Consider the following 15,537-nt stretch of genomic DNA (forward strand, 5'->3'; position numbering starts at 1 on the left):
GTGGCACGTTTGTTTTAACTTCAGAGTAAATTTTCCTGTTTTAGCATTCCAGATGTGCTGGAAGGTGGCTGGTTTTAGACTGATTCTGACTTTTATCAGAAACTCTACAGGCTAGGAGAGAATGGTGAGATATAGTCCAAGTCTTAAGAGAAAAAAAAAAAAACACTCAACTCTCACGTATGAATGAGGGAGAAATAAAGAGCTTCCATAACAAACAGAAGTTGAAAGAATTTGTCTCCACTTGTTCAGCCTCAAGGATGTGTTACGTACAGAAACTTGGTCATCACTGTGAAAGAAGCTGAAGACAGAAAATCTCCAGTAAAAGTACAAAGGAAATCCAAAGTAAACAGGAGGAACATTTATGGAAGAAGCGCAGGGAAACTGAACTTCCTCTGGTTTCTCTTCTGTGGTTCCTCGGATTTCAGACTATCCTGCTGCTGGGGACCCAGCCACAAATGGGTGATAGTGACCACCTTTTTCCTTCTCTTACTACATACCATTTGTGTGATGTCAGTGTCAAGTCTCAGTTCTTATGTCTTTGGGCAGACGAGTGTTTCAGTTATTTTAGATGAACTTTTCTCTGCTTTGAAAGCTCGGTCCCGAAGTGTGTTGTTGCCACAGAAGAAAACACTTGGGTTTGCATTACTTGAATACTTGAAAACAAACTGATAAGATACTTTACGTAGTGAATTGGGTCCTTATTTCTGGATGAAATTAGAAATGAAATGAAGATTTGCACTCCTTAAGGGATGAAAATGATGCAGGTGCTTACAAGCAGTGTGAGCCATTTGGCCTTCGAGGCTTCCAAACCCAAGTGTTTCTTCAAAGTCCAGATCTTCCTCCTGGAATCCTGCTCCTCTTCTCTGCGCTGCATGCGTCCACTCTTACAACCGGAGCTGAAGAACAGCAGGCTCAAGCATCATCTCATCTGTGTTCGTTATGAATCCCATAGCTGTGCTACTTAGGAAAAGGGTCGTCTCAGAACACTCTTAGTGTCACTTCTTGTTCATATTTTACCCACTAGGGTATTTCAGATGCATTTGATCCTTTAATCTATTTAATAAAGTGCTTATAAAATACACAAGCATTGCATACTGTATTTGGACTTGTTAGTGAAGAATAAGAAAAAAAACTAGCTTACTGAGACACTCTCTAAACAGCACTCTGACCTCAGAATCAGCTCTTAAGGCATTCAGATCTGGCTGAAAAGCCCAGGAGAGCATTTCAGGTATAGAGCCAAGACATGGTGGCAAAAAACTGTTCTACGTGAAGGGTCTCTGTGAATTAAGACCCCAGTGGAAAGAAGGGACCATCAAAGAAACAGGCACTTTTCTCTGAAGGGAAGAGAGAATTTCCACTTTTCTTATGGCTCTGTCTAAATACTAATGGAGTTTGTGGACTCAAGAGGTTTCCATAGCCTTGGCAGCTCATGTCAAGAGCCTCGAGTGGTCACTGATGTCATAAATAAGAGTGTCAACAACAGGGGTCACTGTGCACTTACTCCCCATGTAGGACCTTTGTCCTTAATGAGTTGTACTATGTGAATTAACTATAAAATTTGTCTTCAAACAGTACTTTATACTTTGTGTGTCTGTGTGGGGTGCAAATTGTTGAAATTTTTACTTAGTAGAGAGTTGGTCTCCTGTATATAAAGTTACTTAAAAATGAATCTTAATGAGGAGGTGGGATGGGAGTGGGAGTGGGAGTGGGAGGACGGGTATGGGAGGAAGAACCATTATATTCCTAAAGCTGTACCTATGAAAATTGTATTCATTAAATAAAGGCTTTCTAAAATGAAATAAAATAAAATAAAATGAAGAAACTTAAAAACAGCTTCATTCATGTAACTGTTTAAGTAAAAACTACATTTTGTGTTCTATGTTTATACACTTTTAATGATCTGTATTTCTGTTTAAATATATATGGTGTTTAAAATAAAATAAAGAAGGCTGGCGCTGCAGCTCACTTGACTAATCCTCCGTCTGCGGCGCCGGCACCCCGGGTTCTAGTCCCGGTTGGGGCGCCAGATTTTGCCCCAGTTGCCCCTCTTCCAGTCCAGCTCTCTGCTGTGGCCCGGGAGTGCAGTGGAGGATGGCCCAAGTGCTTGGGCCCTGCACCCACATGGGAGACCAGGAGGAAGTACCTGGCTCCTGGCTTCGGGTCAGCGCAGCACGCCTGCCATAGCAGCCATAGGGGAGTAAACCAACGGAAAAGGAAGACCTTTCTCTGTGTCTCTCTCACTAACTCTGCCTGTCGAAAGAGAGAGAGAGAGAGAGAGAGAGAGAGAGAGAGAGAAAGGCAAGGCAAGGCAAGGCAAGGCAAGGCGACAGGCCCGACCTCAGGGTGTGTGTTTGTTGGCAAAACAGTAGTGAAGATTTTTTTTTGTGATTCTTCTGAGGCTTCTGCTGTTTTCCCTCTTGACAGCTGTGGTGCTAACAAAGAGCGGGAGTTGATGAGTTTATTAACAGGATTAGCAGGCATCTGCCTGAGGTATTGTGGGCCCACCCACCTCTCCCTTGCTCCCAGCCTTCGTCACCGATTTGCTCTGGGCCCTCCGTTCAGCTGAAAATGCCCGAGTTACAAAAAGGCCAAGGAAACTCGGAGCCCCGGTTCTGTCCCAGGGTAAACCCTTCACACACCCAGGCTTGCTGGTCGATCTGGAAGGCGCCAGCTGTTATACGACTCAGAACCTTCCAAGTGTACCTTCTCTGCCGCTTCACTGGCGTGTCCCTGACAAATAGAAATCATATACTGCGGTGGGCAGCGGTGCTGCCGTGGCTAAGCTGCCTCGGGACACCGCATCCTGTTTTTGGGCTTCCGATCTTGTTAGCGGGCACCTTGCGGGCAGCAGGTGATGGCTCAAGTGCTTGGTCCCTGCCGCCCACATGGAAGACCCTGATAGAGTTCTGGCTCCTAGCTTCAGCCTGACCCAGCCCTTGGTGTTGCAGGCCTTTGGGGGAATGGACCAGCGGAATTCTCTCTCTTTCTCTACCTCCATCTCTATCTCTAGTTTTGCTGTCTGTTACTCTAGCTGTTGCTCTTTCAAATAAAAATAAATAAATCAGGCCGGCGCCGCGGCTCACTAGGCTAATCCTCCGCCTAGCGGCGCCGGCACACCGGGTTCTAGTCCCGGTCGGGGCGCCGGATTCTGTCCCGGTTGCCCCTCTTCCAGGCCAGCTCTCTGCTGTGGCCCGGGAGTGCAGTGGAGGATGGCCCAAGTGCTTGGGCCCTGCACCCCATGGGAGACCAGGAAAAGCACCTGGCTCCTGGCTCCTGCCATCGGATCAGCGCGGTGCGCCGGCCGCAGCGCGCCGGCCGCGGCGGCCATTGGAGGGTGAACCAACGGCAAAGGAAGACCTTTCTCTCTGTCTCTCTCTCTCACTGTCCACTCTGCCTGTCAAAAAAATAAAATAAAATAAATAAATAAATAAATCATTTTTAAAATAATATATGTTAAAGATGTAAAAATTATTTTTTAAATTGACAGATACAAATTGTAAATATTTAAGGCATACACTGGTATGGTTTTTTATATGCATACATTGTGTAGTGATTACATAAAGTTGATTGACATGTCCATCACCTCAGCTGTTTATCTTGTTTTGTGCTGAGAATTTAGAATCTACTCTTGGGGCCTGCGCTGTGGCACAGCAAGTTAAAGCCCCAGTCTGCAGCGCAGGCATCCCATATGGGCACCGGTTCGAGTCCTGGCTGCTCCTCTTTCGATCCAGCTCTCTGCTATGGCCAGGGAAAGCAGCACAAGATGGCCCAAGTGCTTGGGCTCCTGCACCCACTTGGGATACCCAAAAGAAGCTCCTGGCTCCTGGCCCAGCCCTGGCCATTGTGGCCATTTGGAGAGTGAACCAGTGGATTGAAGATCTCTCTCTCGCTAACTCTGCCTTTCAAATAAATAAATCTTAAATAAAGAAAGACTCCCTAAATAAATCTTAAATAAATAAATAAAAGACTCCCTAGCAGGGGATAATCTCACCAAGGGATTCTCAGCCAGGCCTCCTGTTGAGCCCTCCAGGGAAACCCACACTGAAGAGGACACTCCCTAAGCCTCCGGTTCCCTCCAGGGCACTCCTGGGAACTTGGGAAGAGAAGTGTAACAGCCAGCATCCCCCACCCACCCAACGCAGGACGCACTCGCTCTAGGGTGGGGCTTGGTTCAGGAGATTTTCCTGTGTCCCCTGTGGCAGAGCTACCACAATCTGCTCATTTGACAAAATCCTGAATATTGCTCGTCATTTGTATGCTAACTTTGGCGAAATGGCATTCCTCAAATAAATAGCAAAAATAATCCTAAAATTCACAAGGGACCATAAAACACCCTGAAGGACCAAAGTGATACAGGGAAAGAAAAAAAAATGGAGGCGTCACACGTGTGATGTCAAATTATATTGCAAGGCCTGCGCCACAGCTCACTAGGCTAATCCTCCGCCTTGCGGCGCCGGCACACCAGGTTCTAGTCCTGGTCGGGTCGCCAGATTCTGTCCCGGTTGCCCCTCTTCCAGGCCAGCTCTATGCTGTGGCCAGGGAGTGCAGTGGAGGATGGCCCAAGTGCTTGGGCCCTGCACCCCATGGGAGACCAGGATAAGTACCTGGCTCCTGCCATTGGATTAGCGCAGTGTGCCGGCCGCGGCAGCCATTGGAGGGTGAACCAACGACAAAGGAAGACCTTTCTCTCTGTCTCTCTCTCTCACTGTCCACTCTGCCTGTCAAAAAAAAATGAAAAAAAATTATATTACAAAGCTAAAGGGACCAAAACAGGATGGCACTGGCCTAACCACACAGACCAGTGGAACAAAACGGACAACCCAGAAATAAACGCAAGCCTACACGCCTGGTCAGAAAAGTCTTCCCAAGAGCGCAGCTGGATTTCATTCTCTTGCACGGGGAAGCCCAGTCTTCCCGGCGCTGTTTATCGAAGAGACGCCTTTGTGGCACCTTTTTGCAATCATTTGTCACATCATATAATCCTCACAGTGAGGTAGGATTTTTAATTGCTAGTGACACTGAGATGTAGCCGAGCGGCCTGAAGGTGCGTCTGCTGCCAGCCTTCCACCACAGCCTCCTGATTTCAGATCTCCGTCCTGGCTGCAGCTGACTGCCCGTCGGTCCCTCGGCGGTGCTGGGGCCAAAGCCTCAGGCTCTGCGCAGCTCTCCGAGCCTCCTTCCCAGGCTGGACGGCTGGATCCACGCAGTCATGGGCCCTGGTGCTCAGAGTGTGCTAGGGGAAGCACGGCCAGCGTCCAGAAGGGTTCCCTCCCATCAGCTCACCCCAGAGCGACCCCACCGCCTCCCGGGCAGGTGCTTCCCACCTTGCGTCCTGGCCACTAATGGGTACAGGCACTGCCTGGGACAGACAGCACCGCGTTCCGAGTTGGGTAGGAGATGCACTCGGGTCCAGTTCATCAAACTTCCTTTTTAAAAAATTGTCAGTCAGGCGTAGCGGGTAAAGCCATGGCCTGCAGTGCCGGCATCCCATTTGGACCCGAAAGAAGCTCCTGGCTCCTGGCTTCAGATCGGCACAGCTCCGGCTGTTATAACCATTTGGGGAGTGAAGCAGTGGATAGAAGATCTCTCTCTGTGTCTCTCCCTCTCTCTGTTGGTACTGACTCTCAAATAAAGCTCTTAAAAATTTTTATTTTGGCACACAAAGTTGAAACTCAAGCATGGTTTTTTCTTAATGCCCATTTTTCGTGAGCTTTTTGAAATGCCCTTGTACAAACCCACTTGGATGTAAGATGAATGATTTTTTCAGTGCGTACTGTGTATAACAGGAGCCCCGGGCTGCACCAAATTATGGCAGATAGCCACCGTCTGCCACATAGGCATCCCATATGGACACTGATTCGAGCCCCGGCTTTGATCCAGCTCCTGCTAATGGCCTGGGGAAGCGGTGGAAGACGGCCCGGTGTCGGGACTGGGCCTTGACTGTCTTCTCAAGTCTGTCAGGGAATCCTCTCGGCTCTGACAAGCTGCTCCTCGGCCACAGCCTCCACCTGCTCCAACCCGTCACCTCTCTCCCGGGTTACAGCACCACCTTGTGGCATAAGGGATGAATTTGCCTCCTGCGACTCCAGCATCCCACCTGGGCGCCCACCTGGCTACTCCTGCTGTGGCCTGCGAGGACAGTGGAGGATGGCCCAAGCGCTTAGGCCCCTGCAGCTGCCTGGGAGACTGGAAGAAGTTCCTGGCTCCTGGCTTTGGCCTGGTCCAGTCCCAGCTGTTATGGCCATTTGGGGAGTGAACCAGCAGATGGAAGACTTCACTCTTTGTGTCTCCCACTCACTGTAACTCTGCGTTTCAAATAAATAATTCTGGGGAAAAAAGCGGTGAATTTTGAACAACTCTGCTCCTCACCTCTACGCAAACCAGGTTCTTTAAAAAAAAAGATTTATTTATTTGAAAGGCAGAGTTACAGCAAGGCAGTGTGAGACAGAGAGAGAGGTCTTCCATCTGCTGGTTCACTCCCCAGATGGCCACAATGGCTGGAGCTGAGCCGACCCGAAGCCAGGAGCCAGGAGCTTCTGGGTCTCGCAAGTGGGTGCAGGGGCCCAGGGACTTGGGGCATCTTCCACTGCTCTCCCAGGCCATAGCAGAGAGCTGGGTTGGAAGAGGAGCAGCTGGGACTTGAACCAGTGCCCATATGGGATGTCGCCACTGCAGGTGGCGGCTTTACCCACCTCACCATGGCACCAGCTCCTAAACCAGGTTCTTAAGTTTGGAGTTGAAACTAAGGAGGGACCCAGCTCTGTGGTGTAGCAGGTAAAGCCACTGCCTGCAGTGCCAGCATCCCCTACGGGTGCCGGTTCTAGTCCTGGCTGCTCCTCTTCCCATCCAGCTCTCTGCTGTGGCCTGGGAAAGCAGTAGAAGATGGTCCAAGTGCTTGGGCCCCTGCACCCGCGTGGGAGACCTGGAGGCAGCTCCTGGCTTCAGCTCCTGGCTTTAGCTTCTGTGGCAGCCATTTGGGGAGTAAACCAGTGGATGGAAGTCCTCTCTCTATCTGTCTCTCCCTCTCTCTGTAACTCTGCCTCTCAAATAAATAAATAAAATCTTAAAAAAAAAAAAGAAAGAAAGAAAGAAACTAGGGAGATCTCTTTGCTTCATCTGCAATCCAATAGCTTTTCCTCTTCAGCCTCTGCCCTCTCTTTTTTTGCATTTGGCTGTGTGTTCTCCCTTTCTACCTCCATCATAAGATGGCACAAAGTGGCGATGCTTCCATGAGCCAGAGTGTGGTCAGGAGCAGGGGGAGTGGTGTGTATGAGTGAGCTCAGTGAATTTGCTCAGCTGGAGTAAAGGCATGGGTGGGTTTCCAAGCGTTAAGATTGAAGGAGAGAGGGGCCGGCGCTATGGCGCAGTGGGTTAACGCCCTGGCCTGAAGCGCCCGCATCCCATATGGGCGCTGGTTCTAGTCCCAGCTGCTCCTCTTCCAATCCAGCTCTCTGATATGGCCTGGGAAAGCAATGGAAGATGCCCCAAGTCCTTGGGCCCCTGCACCCATGTAGAAGACCTGGAAGAAGCTCCTGGCTCCTGGCTTCAGATCAGCGCAGCTCCAGCCATTGTGGCCATCTGAGGAGTGAACCATTGGATGGAAGACCTCTCTCTCTCTCACTTTCTCTCTCTCTCTGCCTCTCCTCTCTCTGTGTAACTCTGACTTTCAAATAAATAAATAAATAAATCTTAAAAAAAAAAAAAAAAGATTGAAGGAGAGAGCGGTAGGGAGAAATGAGGCAGGCCTGGGGCCAGCACTGGCGCAGACCGTGGTTGGGTGGGAGGGCGACTGTGGCCTGCGTTTGGATCGTTTAGTTCACATAGGTACATAGGTTCACCGTGTGGCACCCACTGTGGCAGGAAGTGAATGGGAGGGCGTCCCCAAGGGAGGGAAGGGGGAGAGGAGGAGGAGAGAAATAAACGTGGTGAACTGCGAACACTGGGAAATGGGGGAACTTGGGGATTCTCCGGGCAGCTTTCCTGTAAAGTCTGAAATTCTTCCAGAACAAAAACTTCAAGAAGGAAAAGGTCTAAGAGAACAAGCGGGCTTGCTTTCCCTCTCCTCTCTCCGGGTGGCTGCTCCGAGGTTTGCGAACGCTCCACCCCTCCGTCTCAGGGTGGGTTCCAGTTAGGTAGCCAGAACCGTGAAATAGCCCCGATTCGGTGCTGACTCCTCATGGACATCTCACCTGCTGTCCCGGGGACGCCCCGCCTCTCCTGTCTCCCTGAGTCTGACACAGCCCCTTCCCGCCCGTCTTCCCCGGCCTCCACACGTCCGAGGGGTGGCGGTGAGGGTGCAGGTGCTGTTTGCCTGGGGGCTTTCTCGTCGCCGGATCCAGGCTCCTGCATGGCACGGAGCCCTCTGTCCCAAGCGTGCATGGGTCCCGGGAGCGCCGGCTGCTGACTCCTCCACGGCTGGTGATGTTGACACTCAGCCCCGGGCTGAGGCCGTGCCCCGGAGCCGCCCACTGCAGAGTGCCTGCTTGTTTGTCCCCTTGTAATCACCGAGCATCTTGTGGGAGACACAGAACACGTTTGAGAGATCCGCTCAAAGCCCGGCATTCCTGGAAGTCGTCATGTCACCTTGTCGCCATGAGGGGGAGCCACACTCAGGCTGAAATTAACAGTGACTTGAGCCAGGGAACTCAAGAATTAAGTTCATGGGAAATACGATTAAAAGATTATTTTAGTGCAAAAAAAAATTGCAACCCACGTACAGTTTTTATTCAAAAACACATGTCCCATGAAGTTTTTTTTAAAAATGCCTTGCATATTCCAAAGTAACTAGAGGAGCGGATGTTGAGTGTTTTCACCACAAAGTAAGTGAGGAGACAGATGTCTTGCTGTGTCTCATCATGACAGGCATCAAAACAGCATGTCACAGCACGACAGGCATCAGAACGTCACGTAGTGCTTCGTCAACATGTGCACTTGTTACGTGTCAGTTAAAGACAACATGGTTAAGTGAATTCAGAAAGATTACCGGGCTTCATTGATAACGCTAAGCAACCGAGCCCGATACATCTTGTTGCTCCTCCACTCCCACACCTGCGGTTATGGTGCCTACACTTGTTGCCCGAGCCAATTTGAGTTGGATTTTTTTTAAAAAACTGCTTTGTCGAGCCGTAATTGGTGTACAAAGAACACACATTTAATACACATGCACGCACCAACACCATCGCCACACTCAAGGCGACAGACACAGCCAACGCCTCCCAAACTTTCCTCCAGCCCTTTTCTTTCTGTCTGTATTTGTTTTTTATTTAAACCAATGTTTGGTCCAGCAGTTCAGACACCTGTGCCCCACATGGGAGAGCCTGGGTTTATGTCCCGGTTCGGGCTCCCGACTTCAGTTTCCTGCTGATTTAGATCCTGGGAGGCAGCCGTGGCCTGGGGCTCTCATCCCCCTCACCGGCATCCCTGGGGACACTTTGGGCATTAGCTGTGCGATGTTCCCATGTTCCCAAGCACGAGTCTTCGTCAAGCACGGCGTCCCATCCTGTCCTGTCAGAGGACACAGGCGGCATCCCTGCAGGACCACTTGCTGGACAGAGGCCCTGATGGCCGCTGTGGTCTCCGAGCTCGCCTGGGCTCTGGGGCAGAACTCACTCGCTGACTGTGCCACAGCTTCTGTGCCGTGAGCTTTCTTAGCCTCTGTCCAGGTGTGGAGGAGCCGTGTGCTCAGAGAAGCAGGGTCTCCCCGTCTCGTTCAGAACTCTGGGATGGAAGCCCAGGAATCCGTTGTTAAAGTTCCCTTTCAGCACAACTAACATGGAGGTAATTTAGGAACCACTGGCCTGGCTGACAGATAGCATCACCATTGCAGATCTGAAATTTCCGTGTTGGCCCCAGGTCTAAAGTGCAGCCAGAGTGGGTAAGAGGGCTGGCGTTGTGGCACAGTTGGTTAAGCCACTGCTTGCAATCCCATACTGAAGTGCTGGTATGAGTTCTAGCTGCTCCACTTCCTATCCAGCTTCCTGCTAATTTGCCTGGGGAAGCAGAGGAAGATGGCCCAAGTGCTTGGGCCCCTGTGCCCACATGGGAGACCTGGATGGAGTTGCACGCTCTTGGCTTCAGCCTGGCCCACCTCTAGACATTGCAGCCATTTGGGGGAATGAACCAGCAGATGGAAGATCTCTCTGTCTCCCCCCTGTCACCACCACTCTCTCTTTCAAATAAATAAAGTAAACTGTTGGGGGAAAAAAAAAGAGTAATGAAAAGCCCAGACTCTCCAGCGAGACTTCCCGGATTCAAGTCCCAGCACTGCCACCTACGAACCATGTGACTGAAGGCCTCCCTGGGCTGCATTTTCTCCGCCTCCTCCTCCTCCTCCTCTTTCTCTTCTTCATCATCATCACCATCATCTCTTATTTCATGAGTGTTGTGAGGATCCAATGAATTGATATTTGCAATACATCCAGAATCAGAAACATGGTAGGTGTAGAGAAGTTTTTAAATGAAAATTAGATGAGTTAAGGCCAGTGCCATGGCTCACTAGGCTAATCCTCCGCCTTGTGGCGCCGGCACACCGGGTTCTAGTCCCGGTCAGGGCGCCGGATTCTGTCCCAGTTGCCCCTCTTCCAGGCCAGCTCTCTGCTGTGGCCCGGGAGTGCAGTGGAGGATGGCCCAAGTGCTTGGGCCCTGCACCCCATGGGAGACCAGGAGAAGCACCTGGCTCCTGCCATCGGATCGGCGCAGTGCGCCAGCCGTGGCGGCCATTGGAGGGTGAACCAACGGCAAAGGAAGACCTTTCTCTCTCTCTCTCTCACTGTCCACTCTGCCTGTCAAAAAAAAATTAGATGAGTTAAAGGTGAATTAAAGGACGGGTATGATGTTGGTGTGGCCATGGTGTGCTGCGCCTTTTTCATTACGAGTTCTGGATACCATGGTGGTTGGGTGGAGAGCTTCAACTGGGGGGGACTGTTCAAACCTGTGATATGAGTGGGGTTTCTTTTGAAATATACATAGTAATGGCATCGAATTTTACCGTCTTGAGTTAGGCAGTTTTGAACAAATCCACGCTTATCCTCTGTGTTACCCAACAGTCTGTCATTCATAAAAATCTAAGATTTTCAAATGTGCATCTGCCTTTGTCTTTTCCATCTTGCCAAAGAATGTCCCACATGTTCACAAATGAAGTCAAGAAAGGGCCGGGGAGTCCTGAGACAGGTCAGAAACAATCTCCAGGAAGCGTTGACTCTCTTCCCCGCTGAGAGTGGGGTGGGAATGTCCACACCGGTCTTTCCTGCAAGGGCTCGGAACAGTTGCCTCTGTCCATTGTGCTGAATGTACAGCGGGCTTCCCGGGCCAGTCCTCACAGGACACGTGGCTGTTGTTACGCTGTTGTTCTGGGACAGGACTGAGGCCCAACTCCCCTTCCTGTCCACAACCCAGAGGCTGGTGTTCCAACCTCACCTCCTCCCCACCCACCCCAGCATTTCCACCACTCACTCCTTTCCAAGTGAAGAGAGCCGAAGTGACTCCATTTTTTAAATTTTTTTAACTTTTATTTAATGGATATAAATTTCCAAAGTACAGCTTATGGATTACAATGGCTTCCCCCCCATAACTCCCCTCCCACCCGCAACCCTCCCCTTTCCTTCTCCCTCCCCCCTTCCATTCACATCAAGATTCATTTTCAATTCTCTTTATATACAGAAGATCAGTTTAGCATATATTAAGTAAAGATTTCAACAGTTTGCACCCACATAGAAACACAAAGTGAAATATATTGTTTGAGTACTCGTTATAGCATTAAATCACAATGTACAGCACATTAAGGACAGAGATCCTACATGAGGAGTAAGTGCACAGTGACTCCTGTTGTTGACTTTACAAATCGACACTCCTGTTTATGGCATCAGTAATCTCCCTATGCTCCAGTCATGAGTTTCCAAGGCTATGGAAGCCTTTTGAGTTCACCGACTCTTATCTTGTTTAGACACGGTCATAGTCAAAGTGGAGGTTCTCTCCTCCCTTCAGAGAAAGGTACCTCCTTCTTTGATGGCCTGTTCTTTCCACTGGGATCTCACTCATAGAGCTCTTTCATTTAGATCTTTTTTTTTTTTTTTTTTTGACAGAGTGTCTTGGCTTTCCATGCCTGAAATACTCTCATGGGCTTTTCAGCTGGATCCGAATGCCGTTAGGGCTGATTCTGAGGCCAGAGTGCTGTTTAGGACATCCGCCATTCTATGAGTCTGCTGTGCATCCCACTTCCCATGTTGGATCGTTCTTTCCCTTTTTTGTTTTATCGGTTAGTATTTGCAGACACTACTCTTGATTACGTGATCTCTCTGATTCTTAGTCCTATCATTATGATCAATTGTGAACAGAAATTGATCACTTGGACTAGTGAGATGGCATTGGTACATGCCACCTTGATGGGATTGAACTGGAGTCCCCTGGTATGTTTCCAACTCTACCGTTTGGGGCAAGTCGGCTTGAGCATGCAAAGTGACTCCATTTAAAAAAAAAAAAAAAAGCAGCCTCCGTTTCCCATCGCAGACCCGGGTCCTTGTAAAAGCAGGCATGCAGGCATTCCGGAGATGTTAAAGCTTTCCAGGGACAGCTCGGCAGACCAAGGACAGCTCAGTAGAGATTGTGAAAGAAAGTAACTCCCTGTACCCAAAGCCGGGGTGCTATAGGCCCCCCCGTAACTCCCTGTGCCCAAAGCCGGGGTGCTGTAGGCCCCCCCGTAACTCCCTGTGCCCAAAGCCGGGGTGCTGTAGGCCCCCCCGTAACTCCCTGTGCCCAAAGCCGGGGTGCTGTAGGCCCCCCCGTAACTCCCTGTGCCCAAAGCCGGGGTGCTGTAGGCCCCCCCGTAACTCCCTGTGCCCAAAGCCGGGGTGCTGTAGGCCCCCCCGTAACTCCCTGTGCCCAAAGCCGGGGTGCTGTAGGCCCCCCTGTAACTCCCTGTGCCCAAAGCCGGGGTGCTGTAGGCCCCCCTGTAACTCCCTGTGCCCAGAGCTCCTGTGCTGTAAGCCCCCTGTTGCTCCCCCTCTTCGTGGAGGAACGACACAGGACCCTGTGCTGTTCTTTCGTCTGCTCGGCCCTCCCCGGGTTTGCTGCTGGTTCTTCCCGGGTTGGCTACCGTCCCTTCCACCTCCATGGAAGGGCGGTTCCCCCTGGCCACATTCCCCACTTCCGCAGGGGAGCGGCACACCGCCGGCCAGCTCTCTCGGGGGCTGCTCAGATGTTCCTCAGGTGTTCCCCTTAGATGTTCCTGGTGCATGTTGTCTCTCTCCTCCTTTATAGTCCTCTTCCACCAATCCCAACTCTGCTACCCACATGCCGAGTACGCTGCTCTCCTCCAATCAGGAGCAGGATCAGCTCCTGCAGGTCATCACTCAAGTTGGCAAGAGGCAGCTGCGTAGAAGTTGTTACTCCCTTCTCAGCGCCATATTGTGGGAGAGCAGATGCATAGAATAAGTCTTAATTCCAGTAACAGTCTAGTTCGAGTTGCTCCCCACAGCCCCCGCTGTAACTCCCTGTACCCAAAGCTTCCATGCTGTATGTAACTCTTTTTTCCTGCTGATGTAGCCCTTTTTTCCTTTAAAAACTCTCCCAAACAAAGACGGGGCCTCACTCCTTCCTCCTCTGTGCCGGTTGGTTGGATGGGGTCCCTGTCGCGGCTTGTACTCCCTAATAAACCCTGCTTTTGCAGTTCGGTGTGATTGGGTCGCTGATAGCTTCTTGGGGATCTACTATCTGGGCACAACACAAGCAGGTGTCGGGACTCATCTTTTGGCTGGCGCCGTGTCTGAGAGAGCAGCATGGGGGGACATCTTCACATTTCACTGTGCCCTGTGGGATCCTGGGAACTTCGGGGCTCCATCTCCTCATTGGCAAACTGAGGAGTCAGATCAGGATTTGCAAATGGGTGGGGCAAACCAGACCCTCAGATGTGCTTGTGGTTTGTCCAGTTGTTTGCTTTTTGATCTCTTTGTTTTGATTCCTCCCTATTATACCCCTCACAATGTTTTGGAGATTCGCAGATGGAATTGTCAGCATATAGATGTCAGAAATTTTACATAGAGATGTCTGGCTTGCTGGCTTCTCTTGATCTGTCAGAATCAGTGGACACAGGGACCAAGCCCCCAGCTGGCAGCCACGGCAAGCACAGAACCTGTTCTCTCAGTCAATGGGAGACCCCACCCATCCTATTGTGCCCACCCCGCCCAGGTTCCTGATTGGCTCCCTTTGTATTTCACTGTGAAGTCTACCCTGGAAACTCTTCAGTGTCTAAGGCTGAAGGACAAACACAACTTTCCCTTGGGTGTGGGGCTTTGTGATGAGAAGGGGACATGAGCTCAGGTTTTCTTTTCTTTCTTTCTTTTTTTTTTTTAAATTTGACAGGTAGAGTTACAGACAGTGAGAGAGAGACAGACAGAGAGAAAGGTCTTCCTTCCATTGGTTCACCCCCCAAACAGCCACTATGGCTGGCACTGCGCTGATCCGAAGCCAGGAGCCAGGTGCCTCCTCCTGGTCTCCCATGCAGGTGCAGGAGCCCAAACACTTGGGCCATCCTCCACTGCCTTCCCAGGCCACAGCAGAGAGCTGGACTGGAAGAGGAGCAACCGGGACGAGAAACAGCACCGACACGAGCTCGGGTTTTGACGTGGCCCCTTCCCTGGAATCCTAGCCGCTGGGATTTCCCAGTGTGCTGGAGTCTCTCGTTCTCTGGCTCCTTGCCTCCTTCCCGCCTCTGCCTTCCGTCCGTGTACCTAGCTCTGTGCTGCTCTGTTTCCCTGGAGGAGAAAGGGAACGTGGGAGAACTTCAGAGCCAGATGTGCCTGGATTCAAATCCCAGCTGTGTCACCTCCCAGTCGGCCACCTGAGTGTCAATTCCTTTATCTGTAGAACAGGATTAGTGATGATGCTAATGAAGTCCTCGTGAGGACTTCACGTGTAAAGAAGATCGGGAAGGGACCCATCGTGGGACAGGGGCTTAGTCAATGAATAGTTCTACCACGTGGTCGAGGATCAGCGTTCCATTCATTGGGAACATCCACTGGATCCCAAGATCCCAAGTGATGTGCTAAGTGCATTTGTTGTTGTTGTTGTTGTTGTTTTGACAGGCAGAGTGGACAGTGAGAGAGAGAGAGAGACAGAGAGAAAGGTCTTCCTTTTGCCGTTGGTTCACCCTCCAATGGCCGCCATGGCCGGCACACCACGCTAATCTGATGGCAGGAGCCAGATGCTTCTCCTGGTCTCCCATGCGGGTCCAGGGCCCAAGCACTTGGGCCATCCTCCACTGCACTCCCGGGCCACAGCAGAGAGCTGGCCTGGAAGAGGGGCAACCGGGACAGAATCTAGCACCCTGACCGGGACTAGAACCCGGTGTGCCGGCACCGCAAGGCAGAGGATTAGCCTAGTGAGCCACGGCGCCAGCTGCTAAGTGCATTTGTACTCACCGAATCCTCCTCCAAAGCCTGTGAGGCGAGGCGGGCATTACCCTCACTGAACAGTGACAAACAGATGACGCTCAGAGAGGCTTAGTGACTCTCCCAAGGCGGCACGGGCATGAGGAACCAGGCC

Source organism: Oryctolagus cuniculus, chromosome 18 (assembly GCF_964237555.1).
Source record: "Oryctolagus cuniculus chromosome 18, mOryCun1.1, whole genome shotgun sequence".
Taxonomy (NCBI): domain Eukaryota; kingdom Metazoa; phylum Chordata; class Mammalia; order Lagomorpha; family Leporidae; genus Oryctolagus; species Oryctolagus cuniculus.